Here is a 23,964-nt window from a genome sequence, read left to right as displayed (position 1 = left end):
GCCAGGGAGCGGGATATTCTGGACTGGGTGTTGTGCAATGAGGTGGGATTAATTAATGATAGTAAAGAATTCTCTATGAAGAGACATCATCGCAAGTTAGAAATTCAAATTATTTGGAGGGTAAGAAACTGGAGTTTTACACTCGCTTTCTGGAGTTAAACAATATAATTACTTAGACATCAGGACAGATCTGACCCTAGTGGGCTGGGCAGAAAGACTGAAAGGTAGGACACTTGATGTGTAGTGGATGAATAGTGGCAAATAGTTCAGTAAATATTGAAGGGCTGGGGAGGGTTGGAAAAGCATCCAGGGCTAGGGAAGAATGTTAAAGATAGCTCAAGGACAAAAGCAAAGGCAAACTATATTGGAAAGTTCAGTGTTAGGATGGCTAATTGGGAAACTTTCAAAGGACCAAAGTGTTACTAAAAAGCAGTAAAATGAGCAAATATTAGTTATGGAAGAAAACAATTGCAAATTGTGATGACACTATGGCTTTAAGAGGTACATTTTGTCCTTTTCTTTTAAAGGAGGTTTTGAGAGAAAGGTACGGAGTTGTCTCCTCCAAGCCAATCACATAAAAAGCTTTTGAGAGCTTGAGGTTCTTTTTAAAGTTGGAAAAACAGAAGTAGCATGAGTGGGTGGAGTGTGGCTCCCTGCAGAACCAGGGCTTTTTTTTTAGTTTAGCTATTTTCAGCTGTTAGGGTTTTGAAGTTGACTGTGGAAGCTGCTATATCTTTCTCTCTGTTCTCTTCCTGCTGCCAGAATCACATGTGAGACAATCTGTTTGGAATGTTACTGTACTGAAATAATTGCTGTTTAGAAATTAAATAATATATTATTCTGTTAAGTTTTCCAATAGAGATAAATTATTCTAATCCTTCTTTTGTTTGTTTTAACAGTGGTGTAAAAATAAAGTGTGTTTTGGTTAAAGCTGAGTAGTGTAACCAATCAAATTACATCTGGAACACAGCACCTTTCACTTGCCTTGAAATAAGTTAAAAGCTAGGGTCTAGGCAATCTCCTTGATATATTTGCAGAGGGTTAAAATATAAAAATTGGTGAGCAAAAGCTTCGATAAGACATATGAAAAGGGAAGAGAGTAATAGTAGTGAATGCTTGTCCCAAACAGGGGTAAAAGTGTGGAACACAGAAAGAGTGGGAACACTAACAATACTTTACTTCAATTTTCATGGTGGAGGGCATTAGTACCGTCTCCATAGTAACCAGTCATACAGAGGTTATAGAAAGGGAGGGACTTACAACCGTCATCATCACTAGGGAAAAGGTACTGAGCGAACTATTGGGATTGAAGACAGATAGATCCCCAAGGTCTGTGGGCCTACATCTGAGGGTTTTCAAGGAAGTGCAGCAGTGATAGTGGATGCAGTGACTATAATAGTCCAAAATTCCCTAGATTCTGAAAAGTTTCCAGTGGTTCAGAAAAATGCAAATGCAACACCATTATTCAAAAACAGAGCGAAGCAGAAAGCAGGAAACTATAGAACAGTTAGTTTAATATGCATTATCAGTAAATTGCTAAATTCTATTATTAATGAAGTGGCAAACAATAAATTCAGAAAGTCAAAACACAAGCCATTAAAGTTAGTATTGTGAAGGTTCTGTGAAGGGTAAATCACATTTGACTAATTTGCTAGAGTTCTTCGAAGATGTAACAAGCAAAGTGGGTAACAGGGAGTTCTGTGTAAGCAGTTTTTCTGGACTTCCAGATGGCACTTAAGGTGCTGCACAAATGGTTAATATACAAAGTAAGATCACATGGGGTTAGCAGTAACATATTAGCTTGGATAAAGGACTGGCCAACCAACAGAAAGCAGAGAATTGGGATAAGTGGAACACTTTCTGGTTGGCACAGCTGTATCTCGTGGGGCATCATGGGGCTCAGTCCATACACCCCAACTATTTACAACCCATGTTAGTGATTTAGATATGGGGATAGAAAGTATTAAAGTCAAATTTGCAGATGATATGAAAATAGATGGAAAAATAAGTTGCAATGAAAAAGTAAGGAAATTGCAAATGGATATGGAAGGTTTAGGTGAATTGGCCAAAATTTGGCTGATTGAGTTTAAAGTTAGGAAGTGTGAGGTTATTCATTTGTCAGAGAGTAAAATGGCAACTTATTAACGAATTGAAAGAAACTTCAAAATGCCTCAGTGCAGACGAATCAGGGTGTCCTTGTGCATGAGTCACAGAAAGCTAACACACAAGTTATAATGAAGGCAAACTAAACTATAGCATTATTGCTGAAGGAATAACATGGGAACATAGGGAAGTGTCCTTGCAATTGTACAAGGCATTGGTGAGACTGCATCTGAGTACAGTGTATAGTTTTGGTGTCCTTGTTTGAGGAGAGATGCAATTCCATTGGAAGCAGTTCAGAGAGGGTTCACTAGATTAATTCCAGAGATGAAAGGCTTGCAAATGAGAGATTAAGCAGTTTAGAACAGTTCTGGCCAGCATTTAGAAGGATAAGAGGTAATCTAACTGAAGTACATATAATGTCAAGGGGGATTGAAAAGTAGACAGAGAGAGGATGTTTCTCCTTGTAAGGCAATCCAGAATGAGAGATCATAGTCTCAGGATAAGGGGCATCAGATTCAAAACAGCTGAGGAGGAATTACTTTACTCATCCTGCTGTGGAATTGACCCTGCCAGGCAGTGGTGGATGCCAAGCTATTTAATAACAACGTTAAGGAGGAAATAGACAGATTTTTAATTAGGAATGGGGAGTAAAGGATTATGTGAAGCGGGCAGGAAAGTGAAGTTGAGGCTGAGATGCAGCTCACATAGCAGAACCAGCTCGATGGGCTGAATTGCCTGCTCCAGTTATTATTTTTTATATTCTTACCAGAACATGAAGCTGGAATATTAGATTACCAACCGAGTGACATTACCATCATCTCCCTTTTAGAAACTGTTTAGAGGGAAAACATGCAACACTGGAGTACTCAGGTCAAGATTAGAGCGGTGCTGGAAAAGCACAGCAGGTCAGGCAGCATTCGAGGAGCAGGAAAATCAATGTTTCAGGCAAAAGCCCTTCACCAGGAATGAGGCCTCATGCCTAATGAAGGACTTTTGCCTAAAGTATCAATTTTCCTGCTCCTCGGATGCTGCCTGACCTGCTGTGCTTTTCCAGCACCACTCTGATCTCCAGCATTTGCAGTACCCACTTCCGCCTGGAGTACTCAAGTATTGCGTTATTAATATTCTTAAATTATTTCATAAAAACTATTTAAAAGGATATTCCAGGGAACAAACTTCAACTGTTGTGTTTTGTTTTCATTGCTTTTCTTGTATAGGATAGCTGAAAAATGTATTGCTGGAAAAGCGCAGCAGGTCAGGCAGCATCCAAGGAGCAGGAGAGTCGACGTTTCGGGCATAAGCCCTTCTTCAGGAATGTATAGGATAGGAGCATCACTGACTGGACCATTTTAAGATTTTCAAAATTCCACATCTTATTAAATTAAAATACCAGCAGGAACAATGTTGGCATTTGAACCCATGCCCTTTTGGACCTCTACACTACTGCTCCAGTGACATCACTATGAAGCCACCAACAGGTTGTCCTCCTATGCCCTATAGTGAAACTGTTGACAGAGATGGCTTCACATTGGAATGGGTATTTTAGAATTTATGTATGAACTTTATGTGGCACACATACCTATTTTTCTTCAAAGTAAACTGCCTTGACCACATATGACAAGTTTTCTCAGAGTATTCCATGAACCAAGCATTTATATTAACTTGGAAGTCGTCCCCTTTCAATTTACCAGTGTTTAATTTTTAAAAACATAAAGCCGTGCTGCTGGTTATATTTTAAACAAGAGAAAGTTTAATTTATAATACAACTAATAAGGTTGCTATTCACTAAAATACAAAGATATTAAAAAGGAAAGGATAAAATTACACACAAAATATGACATAGGAGCACAAGTAGACCATTCAGCCCCTGATACCTGCTCTATTATTCAATAACTTATGGCCAAGCTGTTTGTTTCAAATTTCACATTCCTTGATAACCTTCAATTCCACTGTCTAACAAGAATCTATTAACGATGAAGGGCTTATGCTCGAAACATCGATTCTCCTGCTCCTCAGATGCTGCCTGACTTGTTGTGCTTTTCCAATATCGCACTCTTCTGATCTCCAGCATCTGCAGTCCTCATTTTCTCCAAGAATCTCTCAATCTCATCTCAAAAATATTCATTCACTCCGACTCCATCACCTTCTGAGACAAAAGAAAGCGTCCTATCTGGCTGCATCACAGCTTGGTATGGCAACTGCTCTGCCCAAGACTGTGAGAGATGACAGAGTTGTGACTCCAGCCCCAGCCCATCATGAAACCAGCCTTTCTTCCATTGACTCTTGTCACAAAGTTGCTCCCTTTTTTTATCTGAAAGCTGTTCCTTGGTTCCTTGATTTTTTTCAGAGGACCAATAAACCAGGCTGGGCTCTGATCAGTCTGATTTGGTACAGAGATGAAAAGAATTTGGAGAGGCCTTTTGTTTGTATGTAAACAGATGAGACTTCAGGCCAAAGTGATCATGTTTTAGAAGTGACTTCTATAATGAAAGGGGTGTGGTCAGCTCTTGAGCTGGACTGAGCAGTTTTAGTTCAGTCTTGAACTAGGAAGTTCAATAGGGAGCTGTGTGGAAACTCTCTCTCTTTTCTGCTCTTCAACTTCAACCTGTAAGCAAGTGTTCCATTTATACTGGTTTGTGAAGGGAGTTTGCTTATTGGGACTGCTGTGTATATTCACAACAGCATAATTAAGTCTAGTTGGATAGGTTGAGTTCTGTAGGGGTTCTTTATTCTGTTCTTTATATTTCATTGTGTAATTTTGTGAATACATTTTTGCCTGTTTTAAACCCTAGTAATCAACCTAGCTAGCTTACTTCAGGTAATGTTCACTCTTCACTTACCAAACGAAATTGCAAAGTTATGGTCTGGAGTTGCCTGCTTAAGAATGTTTTGAGTGGCCTGGCCTAGTCCATAACACTATCTACATTTCCCACTGCCTTGGGAAAGTAGCCAACATAATCAAAAACTCCTCCCACCCTGGTTATATGCTCTTCTGTCCTTGTCCATTGGGCAGAAGATACAAAACTCTGAAAACACATACCAACAGATTTAAGAACAGCTTCTTCCCTGCTGTTATGAATGGGCCTCTCATATTAAAGTTGATCTTTCTTTCACCTAGCCTGTAGCTGTAACACTATATGCTGCATTCTGTTGTTACACTGATGTGCTTTTGTAAGGTACAATTTGACTAGTAAGCAAACAAAACAATACTTTTCACTGTATCTTGGTATATGTGACAATAATAAATCACACTAAAAGAGTTCCAAAGTCATACAACCTTCTCAGAAAAAGCAATCTCCTAGCTGCCTGAAAAGGGCAATGATTAATTTTAAAAGAGTGCCCCAAGTTCTGGACTGAAGTGTCCCTTGCACATCAATCTTACCATTCAGGATCTTCTGCACTTCAACGAGGTCACCCCTCACTCTCTAAACTCCATTGGAAACTGGCCCACCCATACAACGCATCAATCTAGAAAACATTCTCTGAAATGCCTCCAATGCATTTACATTCTTTCTTAAATAAGAATACCAAAACTGCACACAGTATTTGAACTGTAGGCTAACCAACGCACTGTACAGCTTAAGTATGCCACCTTATTTTTATCCTGGATTAGTGGTGCTGGCAGAGCACAGCAGTTCAGGCAGCATCCAAGGAGCAGCGAAATCAACGTTTCAGGCAAAAGCCCTTCATCAGGAATAAAGGAATAAATAAACCTTATTTTTATGTTGAACTCTTCATGTAACAGGGATAGTATCCCACTGACCTACTTCATCATTTGCTGTATTTGCATACTAAACCTTTGTGACATTTAAAATTGCTCAGCACCTTGGAATCCTTAGTTTAAGGAATACTCATTGTTCCTGACAAACTTCACATTTTCCCAATTATATTGTACTCAATCCAATGGATTTTTGCTCACTGAATTATCGCTGTCTGTCTATAACTACGTCTTCCTCACAACAAGCTTTCCTCCCTATCTTGTTGTGGTCTGTGAATTCAACCACCATGCCTGCTTACATTTAAGTCATTGAATAAATTGTAAAAAAAACGCGTAGGCTCCAGAACAGATGCCTGTGGGATTCTACTGGTCAGATCCTGCCAATCTTGTTTTTTTGCCAAACCTCTATCCAAGCTAATATGCTACCTCTTAAACCATGGCCTTTTACTTTGCACAATAACTTTTGATGTGGCACCTTATCAAATGCCTTCCGGAAATCCAAGAACAGTAATTCTGCGCACATTATACCTTCAAAGAACTCCAACAATTCAGTTAAACATGATTTCCCTCTGACCAAACCATGCTGCCTTTTCCCAATTACCTTGAGTCTTTCTAACTGTACAGTCTATAATCTCTTAAATAATAAATTCTAACATCTGCCCAGCACAGACATCAAGGAGATTGATCAACACCTGAACCATGCTGGGGGGCCAATGTTCTTGTGAACTGCATAACGCAGGACTTAGTAGAGAGGGTTTTAAACAAAATAGTGGAGCCAAGAGAAAAATAGACAAGGTGGAAATATGTGGTACATCAAAAAGTAGAGACAAGTGATAAACAGTAATCTGGGCAATGACAGTCAGAATGGTAGGGCAGGGTAGAGAAAAACTGAGAGAGACATCAGCCTGTCTCCCCATCAGTTTGTTCAGTACCATTTGTAATTTAACTAAGTTCCTCTCTCCCTTCCAACTTCTGTTTTGTAGTTATTGCTAGAATGGTTTGACAAAAAGCTCCACAGTGAAATCAGAGAAGGTTTAAAATACTAGTCTTCGTCCCAGTCTCCTCCCTTTCAAACAGGATGTAAAATTCAAACATGATGTGTTTGCTGCTACCAATAATGCTGAGGTTATGAATAAATTTGGTTATATTACACAATACCAAGTTCACATCAACTTGCTCAATTCCAAAATATATTATGATTAGAAACTCTCTCAAATGAATTCTATGAACTCCTTGAGCAAGCTATTCCTGCCAATCAGACTTTTCCAGTTGTGTGCACCCATACCTTATCACGGTAGATAAAACAATGCTCCTTTATCACGTAGACACAGGATCTCTTCTTGTATACTTTGGCCCACATGGTGGTTACTGTTAGGGGACCTATAGACGTCTCCTGCTAGTGACAACTTCCTTCCCAAACTATTTGTAACCTCTACCTAAACAGATTCTACATCCTGATCTCCTGAACCAAGGATCACCTCTAACATTTGCACAAATGTCTCTTGTTTCACATTGCAGCCATCCCACCTTTACTGAGCATGCTTTTGTTTCATTGAATATCATTTATCCTGCACTATTCAGGACCCAAATCTCATCATCCTACAACTGGGTCTTCATGATGGTTATCAGATTCATATTTATTCACTTCAGATGTGTTTACTTGGCCATACACATTCTTGTAGTTATAGAGAGTGGGACCTTCTCAGGCTAAAAGATATGTGCTGTGCTAAGACAATGGCAGCATCAGAAGAGTTGTTTGGCAATTTTGGATTTCATAAAGGTGAGGTCTGCTGGAGTTCTTTGAGGAAGTAATGAGCAAGTTAGATCAAGGGAGCTAATGAATGTTATCTACCTGGACTTCAAGAAGGCCTTGGACAAGGTGCTACACAGGAGGCTGCTGAGTAAGATACGGGCCCACAGTGTCAGAGGCAAGGTGTTAGCATGGATAGACGCCTGGCTGTTTGGAAGAAAGTGGACAGTGGAGGTAAAAGTGTCCTTCCCAGGATGGCAGCCGATGACAAGTGGTGTTCCGCATGTCTCAGAGTTTGGACCACAGTGTTTCACTTTATATATTAATGATCTAGATGAAGGAACTGAGGGCATTCTGGCTAAGTTTGCAGATGATACAAAGACAGATGGAGGGGCAGGTAGCATTGAGGAGGCAGGGAGGCTGCAGAAGGATTTGGACAGGTTAGGAGAGTGGGCACAGAACTGGCAGGTGGAGTACAATGTGGGAAAGTGTGAGGTCATTGACTTTGGTTGGAAGAATAGAGGCATGGACTATTTTCTTAATGGGGAGAAAATTCAGAAGGCTGAAGTACAAAGAGACTTGGGCGTTCTAGTCCAGGATTATTTCAAGGTAAACTTGCAGCTTGAGTCAGGGGTTTGGAAGGCAAATGCAATGTTGACATTTATTTTGAGAGGACTTGAATATAAAAGCAGAGATGTACTTCTGAGTCTCTCTAAGGTTCTGTCAGACCACATTTGGAGTATTTGGTGAAGTTTTGAGCCCCATATCTCAGGAAGGATGTACTGGTCCTGGAGCATGTTCAGAGGAGGTTCACGAGAATGGTGCCAAGAATGAAAAGCTTAACATATGAGGAACACTTGAGGATGCTGGTCTATACTCGGTTAGATTTAGAAGGATGAGGGGGATCTAATTGAAATATGCAGAATTCTGAATGGCCTGGACAGAGTGGATGTTGGGAAGGTATTTCCATTGGTAGGAGAGATTAGGACCCGAGGCCATAGCCTTGGAGTAAAGGGAAGATCTTTTCGAACAGAGATAAGAAAAACCTTCTTCAGCCAGAGAGTGGCTGATCTACGGAATTCACTGCTACAGAAGGCTGTGGAGGCCAGGTCATTAAGTATACTTAAAGTAGAGGTAGATAGGTTCTTGATTGTCAAGGGGATCAAGGGTTATGAGGAGAAAGTGCGAGAATGAGGTTGAGAAACATATCAGCCATGATTGAATGGCATAGCAGACTTGATGGGCTGAATGGCCTAATTTCTGTTCCTATGTCTTATGGTCTTAAGTTCCACCTTGATGTTGAGAGCATCTTGCCATATCTTCTACACAGGCAGCATGATGAGATTCTCAGTATTCTGATTAAGTTCTCAGCCAGTTATTTTGATATTATTACTATAGTAAAAGACCAACTCACCACCAGCTACAATCTTACCAATCTCACCAAGCAGGAGAAAGTGAGGTCTGCAGATGCTAGAGATCAGAGCTGAAAATGTGTTGCTGGAAAAGCACAGCAGGTCAGGCAGCATCCAAGGAGCAGGAGATTCAACGTTTCGGGCGTAAGCCCTTCTTCACGACCACAACGCCTGGAGGCGAATCTCCTGTTCCTTGGATGCTGCCTGACCTGCTGCGCTTTTCCAGCAATCTCACCAAGCAAACTTGGCATGAAACTGGAGCGGGTTTGTGGCAAGTTCAACTCGTCACTTTCTCCAAACGTTTCCCTTGGGCTGTGGGCACCAAAATCTCAGAGCATGCTCCATGGTCACTGCTCACAACTACCCCATGATCGTGCTTATTGGTATTTGACTTGAGCCAGTCTTTATGAAGCCTCGTGACAACTCTCCAATCCACTCACAGGACATTTCTGCACTTTAATGCTGCACCAGAAACTCTCATTGTAGCACTGCAGCAAGGACACAACAGTGTGCTCAGAGATACACCCCCAGCTCATGGGTCAGGCTGTATCTCCAGCTGATCCTGGCCTTACACTGTCTTTGTGCACATCACCATCTCAGTTAGTAATATCTGGCTCATATTAATACGGTTTTATCACTGTGTTTAACTCAGACAAAGCCAGGAAGTTTGCCATAAATGTCAGCAGGACTCAGTCCAGTAAAGGGGAATAAGCCTTTGTTCAAGGGATCCTGGTAGTACATCAGGGTAGCCTCCGATCCCTTGGCCAATACTGAATGGAGCTAAATGACAGGCAGCACACCAGTCACCTTGATTATTTCAGCTCTGTTGTGAGCTATCTGTTCCCGTAATGGGAGAGATACATAACTAGGAAGATGAAAGTGGCTGTTACAGTTATTATTGTTGGTGCAGGGGGGAAAGTTTCTGAAGCAAGTGAGAGGGCGTGCAGGGGGTTAGTGGTGTCACAATTGGATTGGGAGAGGGTGAATGAGGCAAGACTTTACAGACAATGGTGAGACAGTGGCAGAGCAAGTGCCACTTTGTGGGAGGTGGATTCAGTACCACAGGTATTGGAGAAAAGACACTGGCGGAACAGAGAAGGACATTGACTCCTGCCTACCGTGTTGGGCATTCCTTCAGATGCCTGAGATTGCTTTACTTCAGACCAGGTTGTCTTGGTCTGGTGTTGTGGCCTCCATTGCTGATCCCTGCCTAAGCACCAGGGTATCCAACTCGATCGTCAGTCCCATGCCCAAAAAATGGAACACCAATTGCCTCATCTGCCATGGTTCAGCAAGTGTCAGGAACCGTACAGAGTAGCTTCAGACAGATCGCATTTGTCCAGGGGCACATTTTAAGTATGATGTGAAGGTGCTGGTGTTGGACTAGGGTGGACAAAGTCAAAGTCCTGTGACACCAGGTTATAGTCCTTCAGATTTATTTAAAATCTCAAGCTGTCAGAGCGCTGCTCCTTCATCAGGTGAAATGGACAGAGGCACATGGGCACAGAATATATACAAGGAGAGGTAATGACAAGACAATTCCAGGGAGTTTAGAATGTTAACCGATAAAGTACAAATAATATGAGTAGAGCGACGACAGGCTGAACAGCAAGTGAAGGGATGATCTATGAACTGATTAATTAAGGCAGAGAAATAATTAAAACCAATTGAAAATAAGATGGCACTAGAGGTTAACTAACTGGCCGAAATAACATCAGTTGGCATCAGAGTCATCTGAAAAATGTGTTGCTGGAAAAGCACAGCAGGTCAGGTAGCATCCAAGCAGCAGGAGAATCGATGTTTTGGGCATAAGCCCTTCTTCAGAGTCATCTGACAAGGATCCAATAACCAAAACGTACAAACGAATTCAGACAGAGAGGTTAGATCATAAGGGATCCAGGGAGAGCTAACCCATTGAATACAAAGTTGTCTTGTTGTTGTTCAGACTGGAGGCCTGTGAACAACAGTGTGCTGCCTTGGCTGGTGCTAAGTCCATTGTTGGTAATCATTTATAAAATGATTTGGGTGACAATGCAGCATGTTTAGTAAGTTTGCAGATGACAGCACGATTGGTAGCATAGTCAACAGTGAAGAGGGCCATCTAAGAGTACAACAGGATCTTGATCAACTGGGCCAATGGATTTAATTCTGATGATGTTGGTGTTCCATTTTGGTTAGATAAACCAGGGCAGGACTTACACAGTTAATGTTAGGGCCCTGGGAAGTATTGGTGAACAGAGACTTAGACGTGCAGGTACATGATATGCTTGAAAGTGGTGTCACAGGTAGACTGGGTAATGAAGAAAGCATTTGGCATGCAAGCCTTCATCAGTCAGAGCATTGAGTACAGGAGTTGGGACATGTACAAGACATTGATAAGGTCACCAAAAGGGAAAATGCTGGAAGATCTCAGCAGGTCTGGCAGCATCTGTAAGGAGAGAAAAGAGCTGACATTTCGAGTCTAACTGACCCTTTGTCAAAGCTTTGACAAAGGGTCAGTTCGACTCGAAACATTAGCGCTTTTCTCTCCTTACAGATGCTGCCAGACCTGCTGAGATCTTCCAGCATTTTCCCTTTTGGTTTCAGATTCCAGCATCCGCAGTAATTTGCTTTTATTGATAAGGTCACATTTGCAATACTGTTTACAATTCTGGTTGTCCTGCTATCAAAAGAAAATTACAAAGCTGGAAAGGGTGTAAAAATGATTTACAAGCATGTTACCGACGGAAGGTTTTGAGTTATAAGGAGAAACTGCATAGGCTGGGACCTTTCCCTGGAATGTGGGAGGCTGAGGGTGACCTGACAGCAGGAGAGGCATAGATAAGGAGAATAGCCAAGGTATTTTCCCCAGCAGTCTAAAGGTACAGGGCATAAATTTAAGGTGAGAGGGGGGTTCCATGCGAGTATGGAACAAGCTGCCACAGGAAGTGGTAGAGGTGGGTACAATTACAACTTTTAAAAGATCTTTTGCTCGGTACAGGAATAGGAAAGGCTGAGAGGGATAGAGGCCAAATGCAGGCAAATAGGACCAGTTCAGTTCAGGATACGTGGTCAGAACGAATGAGTTGGACTAAAGGGTTTATTGGAGTGTTATATGACTCTATGTTTTTACTCTCTGATATATCACATCTTTCCACCTTGGATCCCTTGCCTTTATTATTTAGTTTTAAACCCTCTCTATTACCCTAGTTAGTTATGCAGTTCATAAGAACACTAGCTCCGGTATAACTCAGGTATGTATCATTACAGTAGAACAGCCAGGACTTTGTACATACAAAGAAGAAAATGAGATCAGTCTCCACTCTCAAAGCAAGCCTGGCTTGTGTAAAACTTTCTCTTTCTGAAATGAATGGATTAAAACTGGAAGTCAAATTCAGTAGCAGCAATAGCTTCTGTCATCAAATTGTTGGAAGTTGTTTCCCACAGACAGGAGTACGTCAAGATTCGTTCATTTTATTTGTAGGACTCTGAGGATTGTACCTCTGTGTAGACTGGTTGAGCACACAATCCTTTGCTATTTCTTGTGTCCTAGATGCTTTCTTCAGTCTCCCTTTTGAGAAACAGTTGTTGCTGTTTATTCCCTGAAAGTGTTCAGATGGTCCTCCTTAACTGGCCAAGCTCAACTAACTCTTACCACAATCAGACAAAATGGTTGCAGTTGTTAATATTAGATGAAACATTGATCCACAAAGCAAAGTCAACTGTTCTGGAACAAAAATAGAAATTGCTGGAGAAACTCAGCAGGTCTGAGAGCATCTGTGGAGAGACAAAGGAGAGATAACATTTCAGGTCTAGTGATCCTTTCTCTCTCTCCACAGATGTTGACAGACCTGCTGAGTTTACCCAGTGATTTCTGTTGTTTCTGATTTACAGCATTTATGGTTCTTTGGATTTTTTTTGTTCCATTATTCTGGAATTCCTTGTGATGCCCCATTGTAAGAATCCTTGTTGAGAGTGTGGTGCTGGAAAAACATGGCAGACCAGGCAGCATCTGACTAACCTGCTGGGCTTTTCCAGCACCACACTCTTGACTCTGATCTCCAGCATCTGCAGTCCTCACTTTCTCCCTGTCAGGCTCCTCTTGTCCTTTTCTAAATATAGATTTATTGTTTTGAAAAAAACAACATAAGATTTTAAACAAATTATTTGTGACAATACTTACTGATTTTTGTGCTATTAAGTGAGCTGGATTTTCATGGGAACCTATCGGGCTGACATGCTGGGAGCATGGGCCTATGAGAATAGAGAAGGTGGTTATGCAGAAGACGTGTTTACTTTAAAAATAGGAAGAGTGGTTAGGAAGATGCCAGTGACTCCCAAAACAGCAGGAAGGGGAAACAAAAGCAAGAAACATGATTAGCTCCATTTTTCTCATTTATGCCCAGCTACTGCTTCAGAATAGTACAGAATTTATCAGCTTAGAATCACAGAACGTTACAGTACAGGGGGAGGCCATTCAATCTAATGTATCTGTACCAACTCACTGGCAGAGTGGCACGATGGTTCAGTGGTTAGCACTGCTACCCCACAGCACCAGGCACCCGGGTTCGATTCCCACCTCAGGTGACTGTTTGTGTGGAGTTTGCACATTCTCCCCACGTCTGTGGTTTCCTCCCACAAACCAAAATGTGCAGAGTAGGTGAATTGGCCACGTTAAGTTGCCCACAGTGAGTAGGCTAGGTGGGTTAGCAGTGGGAAATGCAGGTTTACAAGGGTAGTGGGCCTGGGCAGGATACTCTTCAGAGAATGATGTGGATGTGATGGGATGGAGGACTTGCTTCCACACTGTACGGATTCTACGAACAATCAGAATGTGTCAATGATGAAGCATCATCAGGTCATGATGATGTTAGCTCTGTTCCCCTCAACACAAATGCTGCTTGCTCTGTGTATTGAGTATTTCCAAATGATCTCTTTACAGAAAAGAATGCCCTATTAAAAGCGAAACTTGCAAACACAACAGGACAATTAAACTCTAGAGAGGCTACTGGGGAGAAAAAACATACAATAAGTACTGCAACTGTCAAACTTCAGTTTGATCATAATTTAAAATGTGTCATGCAATGAACAGAAGTACAAAGTACATCAATAAATGTTTCTGTCTAAATCAACATGAGGACAGCTAACAATGTATATATTCACTTATTTAAACTCAAATTTAGCCGAAGACTACAAATTATTATTTCGGAGACATGTGAGGGAATGCAATGACAGATGATGGCTCCTGTCAGTAAATTAGGCCATGAATGTGTTTGCCCTTTTTTTAATTCACTCACCTCACTGATCTCTTGAATTTGTAAAAATTATTTTTAACATACCAGACAAAACGTTTTATTTAAATCAAAAAGCTCTCAGTATGCACACAATTTACTTTGGCACTGAATTGAACAACTTCAAGTATTTTTCATAAATAAATCCTGCCACTGGGAGTTACAATATCAAAACATATCGATGTTACACTAGTGAACAGAGCAGCTTGAATACACGTACCCATTTAGCTCCAACCAAATATAGTGCCTCAAACATGAAATAATCCCAGTGTTAAATCCAAGTGTTCCTCTAAAATCAGAAACTTGAAATCCATCATTGATCAGGGAAAAATCTTTGTGAATGAGTTTTCAATGGAGAATCTTTTAGTATTGACTCAGTGGAATTCAAGTGAGGTCTTACTATCATGGATACTCAACTACGGGGCTATAGGAGGAGAGTGAAAGTGTAGAAATTCACCATTCTCCAGCACCATACCTAGCTACAAAATCTTAGGTATAAAGTGGGATAATGAAGAAATAAAGTTAAAAGTTCAACATTATAGCCCTTGTTAAGTGCTTAGACGTGGATCTTAGAACATCTAAGGCTAAGATCAGTGTACAACCCTTCGGCACTCGATGTTGCGCCAACCTGCAAAAATACTCTTGATCTGGGCTGCTCCTCCCCAGTACTGAGACCGTCACCAACATGAAACGGTCAGACTGCCTCAATTCCCTTCATCTCACTGCTGCTCTTTCTTCAGTGCCAACTTGTCATAACCAGCGATGCCATGAGACCACGATGGACCAACCTTGGCAATGTAGCTGCTGGGTCCCACACCGGACACTGGGCACAAATCCGCAGAGCAGAGATTCCATGCATGGCCACAGCCACGTATTACAGTACTCGCTGCTGCAGTACCCGCTGCTGCATTCCATCAAGTGAGCAACTTAACTGTCCCAAGTTTCTTCAAAAAACTACAGAGAGAAGGAATGTGTAAGGTGACCAAGAAAAGGCATATGAGGTAAATAGGAGAGTCAAGAGGGCATGGTGCTTAAATTGAAGGGGAAAATGGGGTACAGTGGGTAAAAAGGTGGGAAGGGCTACAGCAAATGGGTGTGATAAGTAGGGAAGCATGCGCAGTGACTGGTTAAGTAGGGCAGCAGCAGGGTAATACAGGCAAAGTGGCATTCTAAGGATAATCACGTTAGGAAGGGTGTATCAAGTTGGGAGTAGTCAGGTTGAGTTAGCGAATGAGAAATTTCGTACAACAGCAGAGGGTGGGGGGGGGGGAAGAATTGGGGGGGAGGCAGGAGTTAGGTTGGTGAGATTGGGTAAAAGGGGAGATTTAGGTAGGGGATCAGTGTAAGTGATCAGAGAGTCAGCTGAATGGTTAGCTAGAAATTAAACTAGCTTTTATCCTAAGATGCATTTCCTGGGTATCCAGGGTAAGTCAGAATTTCTGAAATCAGTTACTCAAATGAATTGGTGTTGGAGACCTTTCTGGAGGGTCAAGGGGTGTAGCCTTCGTAAGCTTAAATTTCCTGGGTAATTCCGATGGAAGGGGCTGCATCACCCATGGAAGAGTTTATATCTGGTATTTGATCATCTGGAAACCAGAAGATCCAGGCCATGCATCATTTTCAACTGCACATTATATGGTCTCACATTCCCCAAGTGTCAACCCTTACAGATTTGCTACAACAAACTAGAATTGAAGCCTTTGATCTCTGTACATCATAGCTTGCTGGGGAATTATAAATGGCTGAATGCAACACATTGCAGTGCAAACCCCAAAGTCAACACAGGAAAGCCAGATTCACTGAGCACAGTATAGGGGAAAAGTGGTAGCACTGCAGTGCTAAAATATCAAATAAAAAACAAATCACAACAAAAAGAGTTTCTTGATTAGGACCAACAATGATTGCCATTGGGATGAGTTCCCTCGAAGCCTTGGACATGGAGGAAATAGGAATACAGTATTCTATGATTGAATGGCATTTCCTGAAATAAAATAACTTAGCAACAAGGGACATAAAAGGTTAAAATGGCTTGAGACAGACCACCAATGTGGTGCAGTTTAGGGAGGGGAGCGGAGGTGTATGAAAGGATGATCACCATTTATGAGCCTAAAGGGAGAGGCAGATGCAAAAGAAGGCAACATCATGAAAACAGATTCAAGGGAAATTATAGGGAGAGAATTGCAGAGCTCTGGAGTGATATAAACACGAGAGACACAGCTTTGAATTTGCAACATGACAGATCAAATGCTAATGTACATCAGCAAGGATAATGAACAAGACATTGTGCACAGTAGAGACAAGAAATATTAGGAAAGCTGAAGTTTTACATGGAAGATGGAAGCCTAAAGTAGAAAGCATGGGCCCACATTGGGTGGAGGAACCACAGGCATGTAACAGCAGTAATGTGGTGACAGCTGACATTAAGATGAAGTAATAGCAAAGAAGGTAAGGAGATAGAAACAGGAACAACCATCAGGTTGCCATCAGTGTGACAGGAAGTGACATCCAAACCATGTGAAATGTCAACAAATTCAATCAACATCCAAAGAGTTTAAGATTGAAACATCATATTGATTTGAATATTATTGACTCCAAAATGAAAGAAAACCAGTTGAATTAATTTGGTGTATTGTATGCTGCCTGTTTTGTCAGTGTACATTTCAATGGTATCCTGAATTACAGCTCGATACTCATTAAGAATAGAAAATCACCTCATTGGGTCTGCAGTTCGAGTTAAATCATGGCAGGTCAGCTCAGACAGATGGAATTTTTAAAAAATTATTCACAGAGTTTGGCATCGCAGCAAGATTTATATTTTTTGCCCATCCCTAGTGTCCTGGTGGCAGTTAAGAGTCGACCATGTTGCTGAGATTCTGAGGTTCTTGGCTAGACATGTTAAGGACAACAGGTTTCCTTCTCCAAAAAGGAGATGGGTTTTTATAACAAATGAAAATGGTCACATGGTCACCATTAGACCAGCTCACTAGCACAGCTTCTTTTTATTGAATTAAAATTTCATAATCTACCATGGTGGGTTTTGAATCCATGTACTCAGAATATTAGCCTGTTATTCTAGTGACATTATCACAATGCTAATATCTCCCCCCACAACTCCTATGCAACATGACAATGTTTATTGGAAATGTGCCCAGCTGTAACTACTCAAAACTGCATGTTTGGTCAATGAGTGGTCACTGTGCAGCATCTACAAGGCTGTGATCTTTGTGGATAACACATACAATGTGGTGGTCATACACTAGTTAAAGAGTAAACTGGCAGAAAGAGAATGACCACCAAATAGAGTAAAAGCTCTTGGCAGGGAGGACAGACAACCCCTGGGTCCATTTCCCTCTCCAAGAGATTTTCATTTGGCTGCTGCTGGTTTGTTCAGGGGATTGCAATGCCAATCAACTCGGTGGATTCCCTGCCCTTAGTGTTCACTGGGCGCTCTTCTACTTGTGAAAGATCAATGAGAGACAGCAACACAAGTAGGTGACATTAATCTGAGCAGAAAAAGAACAAAATATTGGAAGCTATGTCGAGTAGAACGTCTAACTGCAATCTTTTCAAAAAGTTACAGGTAGCTTTTGGAAAGAACACAATGTTCTGTTACAAAATATAATGATTTCCAAAATCCTTAATACCGAATTACAAATCTAGACACTGATCAAAAATCATCCTTGGGGATGTGTCTTTGGACATGGAGTCACTTCCTGGTATGGACATCACATTTTCATTTATTAATGAACAGAATAAAATACTGTATTGAACAATACATTCACCAAAGTCTCACAGATAGTGACTCTAATGTAGTGAATATCTATTTCACCACTGACCTTCAGGGATACCTGAGTTGTTGAGAGGGCAGAGTTCCACCTTTACTAGGCTTTGATGTCATGCTTTCTGTCGGCAGAAACCAAGTTTAACCGGGCCCCAAAACTATAGAATGAGACCAGTGAAACAAGTCTGTGTTCTTTGAGGTGGATTTGAAGATCTTATAAAACTCTCCTGATCACTTTGATTCCTTCAGATAGTGATGTAATTTTTGAGATGATAGTTGTCCTTCAATATGTAATCCAACTGGGTATTATAGGTCTGTCAATATTAATGATGAATGTCAGTGGGCTACCTAGCTGTCAAGAGACAAAAAAAACTGCAGGTGCTGGAATCCAAAGTAGACTTCTCCACCTTCTGATGCTGCTTGGCTTGCTGTTTTCTTTCAGTCTCCTGTTTGTCTGTCTAGGTGTCAAGGCTATCGTAACCAAGACTAATCGTACCTACACTTTCAACCAATTTTAACTTGCCAAAGGTAGGATGACTAATAGTCTTTAATGGCCTTTACTCCAGAGCATGTGTAGTGTGCACAATCTTTGTACTTCTACCAAAATGTTGAAACAATCCAATAATTACAATGACACATTGATGATCAAAACAGTGGTAAATTGAAGAGATCCCTTTGACTCAACGACATATGAATCATCCATGCAACATGAGCGCTGAGTTCAGAGTGCTAAACAGACCACTGAATAAATCAGAGGGAATCCCAACTTGAGAATGGCTCCAACTCTGCAACAAAAAACCATCAGAGCTCCATTCAATTGGCCAAACAGAATAACATTGTTGCTGCAGTTAGTTTCAGAATGCTTAAAATCAAATCTCAACATTAGCTTACCCTTAGATGGGGATTGTATTGCAAATGTGGAGCAAATTTAAAGATATTGTCACTGAAACAGCAAAATCTCTTGGTGGATCAAAGCAGCAAGCATATCAAGATTAGTTAATAACAAAGAAGAAACATTCCTCTACTCCTGGAGAAGAAAAATAGAACAAAAATGGATTGGCAGAATGATCTAACCTCCAGCTCTAAAACAGACATGTTCCAACACCTGAAGAGAGATGGTCAAATAGAATTGTGTGTGTTGCAAGATAAATGGTTGGAAAGAAAACTGGAAGAATTACAACAAGATGTTGACTCCCACAATTCAAAAACAACTTTTCAGTCCTGTTAAATCTATACAGAGACCCTCCAAGACAGTCTGCGCACTGATGTTCTCTGCTGGTGGATAATCCTTGATCACAAATGAGGCAAAGATCAGAAAGAGATTTAATGGAACATTCCAGCAGCTTACTGAAAGGACAACTTCCTCAACTAGATTCCTCAGCATCCAGTTCTTGAGCTTGATTTGCTTCCTTCTGTGAATGAGATTCAGAAAGCAATTAAGCAGATGAGTTTAGGTGAGACTTTGAGGAAAGACAGAAGCCCGGCAGGAATTGTTAAAGTAGCAGGTCCTGACAAAATAGAGATCTTTCATTTTGCATTCTTGTGTGCGCTTTTAACAGAGAAATGATGCCAAATGATTTTGTGATGCCATGATTAAAGCTGTCTACACAAAAAGAGGCAATAAAAGTACAGTGTAGCAATTAGAGGCATCTCACTTCTGTCCATATCAGGAAAAATCTTTGCTTGCACCATCTGGAAGAGATTTATTAGCGAGGCAGAAACAAATCTATCCAAAGTATGGCTTCCACCCAAGTTAGCAACACTGTGGATATGAGGTTCATAGTGAAATATCTGCAGGAGAAATGCCTTCAGCAAAACATGGCCCCATACTTCATTACTGCTGACCCAGAAAAATCTTGATACAATAACAAAGTGGCCCTTTGAACAAAACTGAAATGACTGAGTTTCCCAAAAGAATTTGTCTAGATCACACGTTGCTCTCATGTGGCAACAGAGGAGGCAATGGCTCAGTGGTACTATTACTAGACGATGAATCCAAAGCCTTAGGTAATGTTCTGAGGACCTGGGCTCAAATCTTGCCACAGGAGATGGTGAAATCTGAGTTCAATACAAAATAAATCTAAAGAGTCTAATGACCAGGAAAATCTTGTCTGGGTCACTAATGTCCTTTAGGAAAGGAAATTGCCATTCTTACCAGGTTTGGACTACATGTGACTCTAGACCCACAGCAATGTGGTTAACTGACCAGTGACATCGACAGCCCATGAATGAATAAGGTGGCAATGCAGCTCCTTTGAAATGACAAATCATCAGCTCCCTTTGAGATCTCAAGTGGAGTGAAGCATTCTACTAATTCTCTTCAACTTGTTCTTCATCTGTGTTCTCAGGCAGAGTCTTAAGGATGTCATGCCCTCCACTCTAACCTCGGCAATTGATGGCAAGATTGATTAAAAACCCACACAATCTTAGACCAAACCCAATCAACAACTACTGAAGCAATGGTTCTCAAAGCTTCATATAAAAGCTTTGTACTGTGGATGGTGGAGATCTGAAATATGAACAGAAAAGTTGTTGAATACACTCAGCAGGTCTGACAGCATCTGTGAAGAGGAGACTTGGTGAAGTTGAAACATAAACTTTATTTCTCTCACCACAGATGCTGTCACACTGACTGAGGTTTTCTCGCAGTTCCTGTTTTACTGTTGAAAGCCCAAATGCACTGGATAGGAAAGGACTATTGCATTCTGGGACAGTTGCTGCATGGATACCTGGCACCTCGCAAAAGAAACAAAAGTTGATTGTGCAAATCCAAGTTTAGGAATATGTCAAGTTGATGCAGCATCGAGCAAATGGAGCTGCAAGAATCAGTGATAGAGGAAACTCACTGGAGGGACCTTGAACCGTAGTGCTTTTGTCACTTTAAACCAAAAATCAATGTCAATGTCTCATTGCAGACTATGAACAATGTCAAAGAGCAGCATTTGTTCATGTCGCAATGTACAAGTTACAATGCCCCCACTATTTTCATCTCTATGCATCCAAACTGGGGCTACAGAATTCTGTAGGAGAAAGTGAGGTCTGCAGATACTGGAGACCTCATTCCTGATGAAGGGCTCTGGCCCGAAACATCGACTCTCCTGCTCCTTGGATGCTGCCTGACCTGCTATGCTCTTCAACTACAGAACTCTGTTCATCATTGAGGAGTCTGCACAGCCATTGTCTTCCTTGATTAAAAAGGAAAACTAATTTCATCAAAAGTAATTGGAAAATATTACTTTGATAAAATGAATCTCATTTACATTCCAAAACATTACTTTTATCACAATTCTAGTCTTTCAATATCATCTTTAAAACAAACAGTAAATTGACAGGAGCTAATACTCAGCTGAGAGCAGGAGTCTGACCTCTGATATTAGTATTCTGAAAAGTAAGATATTTGTCAAATTCAATGCTTAAAAATCATCCAAGACAGTCAAGAAATAAATACACATCTATTACATTTCAAGAGAAAACATACAAAGTAGCTGCAGCCAACTCTAGCAAAGAAAATTGACGAATAATTTGTCATTGGACCGTCTAGGATTGCAAATGCCCAGAACACTGTCAATCAAGTCAGCGTATTTCTACAGTACTACAATAACTTGCATTTATGTAGCACCTTGAACATAACAACTTCACAGCAATGATTACCAAATAAATTTTGACACCGAGTTACGTAAGGAGATATTAGGACAGGATGTAAGCTTTAAAAGGAGAATCTTAAAGGGAGGAGAAAGTGGTGAAAATGCAGAGAAGTTTACAAAAGGGAATTTCACAGCTTTGCACACAAGAAGGTATGGCTGCCAATGATGGGGTGAAGAAAATTAGGGAATGTTCAAATGATCAGAATCAGGGGAGCAGAGAGGTCCCATAACTGGAGAAGGTTACAGGGATAGAAGATGGGAGTCTATGGAGTGCTTTAAAAACAAGGATGAGTATTTTAAAATTGATGTCAATAAGAAACATTTCACCCACATTTACAAGTGATGAACTGGTAAAATAAAATGTTCATTAATCAAAAGTATAGACACATCCTGTGTTACTGTGGATCTCCACCAATGTCATCTTCCCTTTCAGCAATGAACTGATTACAGGTATATGAAATGCACCTTGTACTCTGCATATGCAGTGGGGCTCCTGCATTGGTATTTTCTCAAACCTGACCTATACCAAGGCATTTTTGTTGGCTAATATTCAGGTATTTGAATTGGACTGAAAGTGGTCCAATTCAGATCACTTCACATTGGCCTGCATCCACACCACTATGGTTCAGAATACTATTGAAGTGCTTATTTTCCCCAACTCCTGTCTTTGTTGGCCAACTAAAGTAACAAGCAGCTTTGCTTCTGGAGATCTTAATACATTGAACTAATTATTAGCTGTTGCTCCAATATTCTTTGACTATACTGGGAATTCTGACTGCATTTTATTTAAACTGAAAGAAAACCTTTGCCCAAACTAATACAATGGTATTATAAGGCTGAAAATAATATTTCATTGCTTTATTCTTAGTGAATGCAGTGGTTCAACATGAAAGACACATCAAACACTAGCTACTGGACATAAATCAACTGCTACTACAAGCAAGCTGGTTTTCATTCTATTTGATGATTATTTATTTCACATGTAAAGAATAAAAGTTGTGTAAACCCCCAGCTGTTGTTGCTTAGGTACTACAATGTCAAAGACAGCAAAAGGGCTATATCTCCCCCACATGCAAGTGCACCCAAGACTTCCTGCTGCTTATTAACACTGCTGGAATATATCCAACTTTGAACTCTGTGCAAAGTCATACAATAGATTTTTTGTTAATATGAAGGCCATTTCAACCTATCCTGCATACAGATCCCATTCCTAAAAGCCACAGCGTTCTCTTGCTTGTCTGTACATGTGTGTTTCCACTGTCATTTTGTAAAAGTTTAAAATCAAGCACTTAAGCTGCTTTAAAAGTTGGATCCAGTCTCCTTAGTTATGAATATTCTTAAAACAATGGGCTTCAACATTTGCTATCTTATGATATAAATATTTAATCCTGACAGTCTTTACAAATGCTGTGTTAATGAATACCACATTCATGATGTCAGGTAAGACTTTAAATTAATTTCCAAACTATGATGGCCATGATGTATGGTGGGTTGAAGTATATGAGCACTTTTTTGACCTTATAGATAATCATGTTAGTGTGCCACATTGCAGTGGAAAGGATGAATTTCAATCAGATGATAATGGTTTTGCAATTTATCTCCTTGATGTGTTACACTTTCAGAATGCTGCAATGTGGATTGTTAAACAAGAACAGATACATTCCAAATCAAAACTAGACTAGAAGAGAAGTGATTGCAATTACACATCATTTTTAATCACATTCAAGAGTTTTAAAAATCTAGAGCAAAGTTGACTGCAATGTTTAAGTGAAAACATTTGCATATAAATAAATAAGTTACAGCTGCATATATTCTTGGACTGTGAATATCTTAAAGCATATGCAAATTGTCTGATATATGCAGCTTTCAAATGCAGTGTTGCTAAGGAATGAAATGAGATACAAATAGTCTATCTCAATAACTTGGTAAACTGCCCTCTTGTGCAGTATTTGCCCTCCTAGTAAACTCTGTGGCCAATCTGACATGTTAAAACCCATTTTAGATACAATTTTGAGATCCTATAGTTTGATCTAATATATATCTATAATAATATATCACACTTCAATGTCTCCTATTACACTTTTGTGTGTTTTAGATATTGATTCTCCAGGATTAGTTAGTTTGGAATTACATACGCCAATATTCTCTTGGTCCCTCTTCTATGATCCTATCACTAACTCTACCTGGGGAGACAAATGGGCTCAGAAAAATCTGCAAGCAGGCCATCAGTTCGTTTACATGTGGATCTCCTTTCAAACCCACCAGCATGTCTCTTACCTATGAAGC

The 23,964-nt window shown here is 40.5% G+C and overlaps 1 protein-coding gene across 3 annotated transcripts in view; it reads right to left on the bottom strand.

The window, feature by feature from the left end:
• Positions 1-23,964, bottom strand: part of LOC132829666 (A disintegrin and metalloproteinase with thrombospondin motifs 19-like) — a 520,482-nt gene that overhangs the window by 357,652 nt on the left and 138,866 nt on the right. The gene's annotated exons all lie outside the window — the stretch shown is intronic.

Source organism: Hemiscyllium ocellatum, chromosome 2 (genome assembly GCF_020745735.1).
Source record: "Hemiscyllium ocellatum isolate sHemOce1 chromosome 2, sHemOce1.pat.X.cur, whole genome shotgun sequence".
NCBI lineage: Eukaryota > Metazoa > Chordata > Chondrichthyes > Orectolobiformes > Hemiscylliidae > Hemiscyllium > Hemiscyllium ocellatum.
The sequence above is the reverse complement of the archived record's forward strand: the minus strand, read 5'-3'. Positions and strand labels throughout refer to the sequence as shown.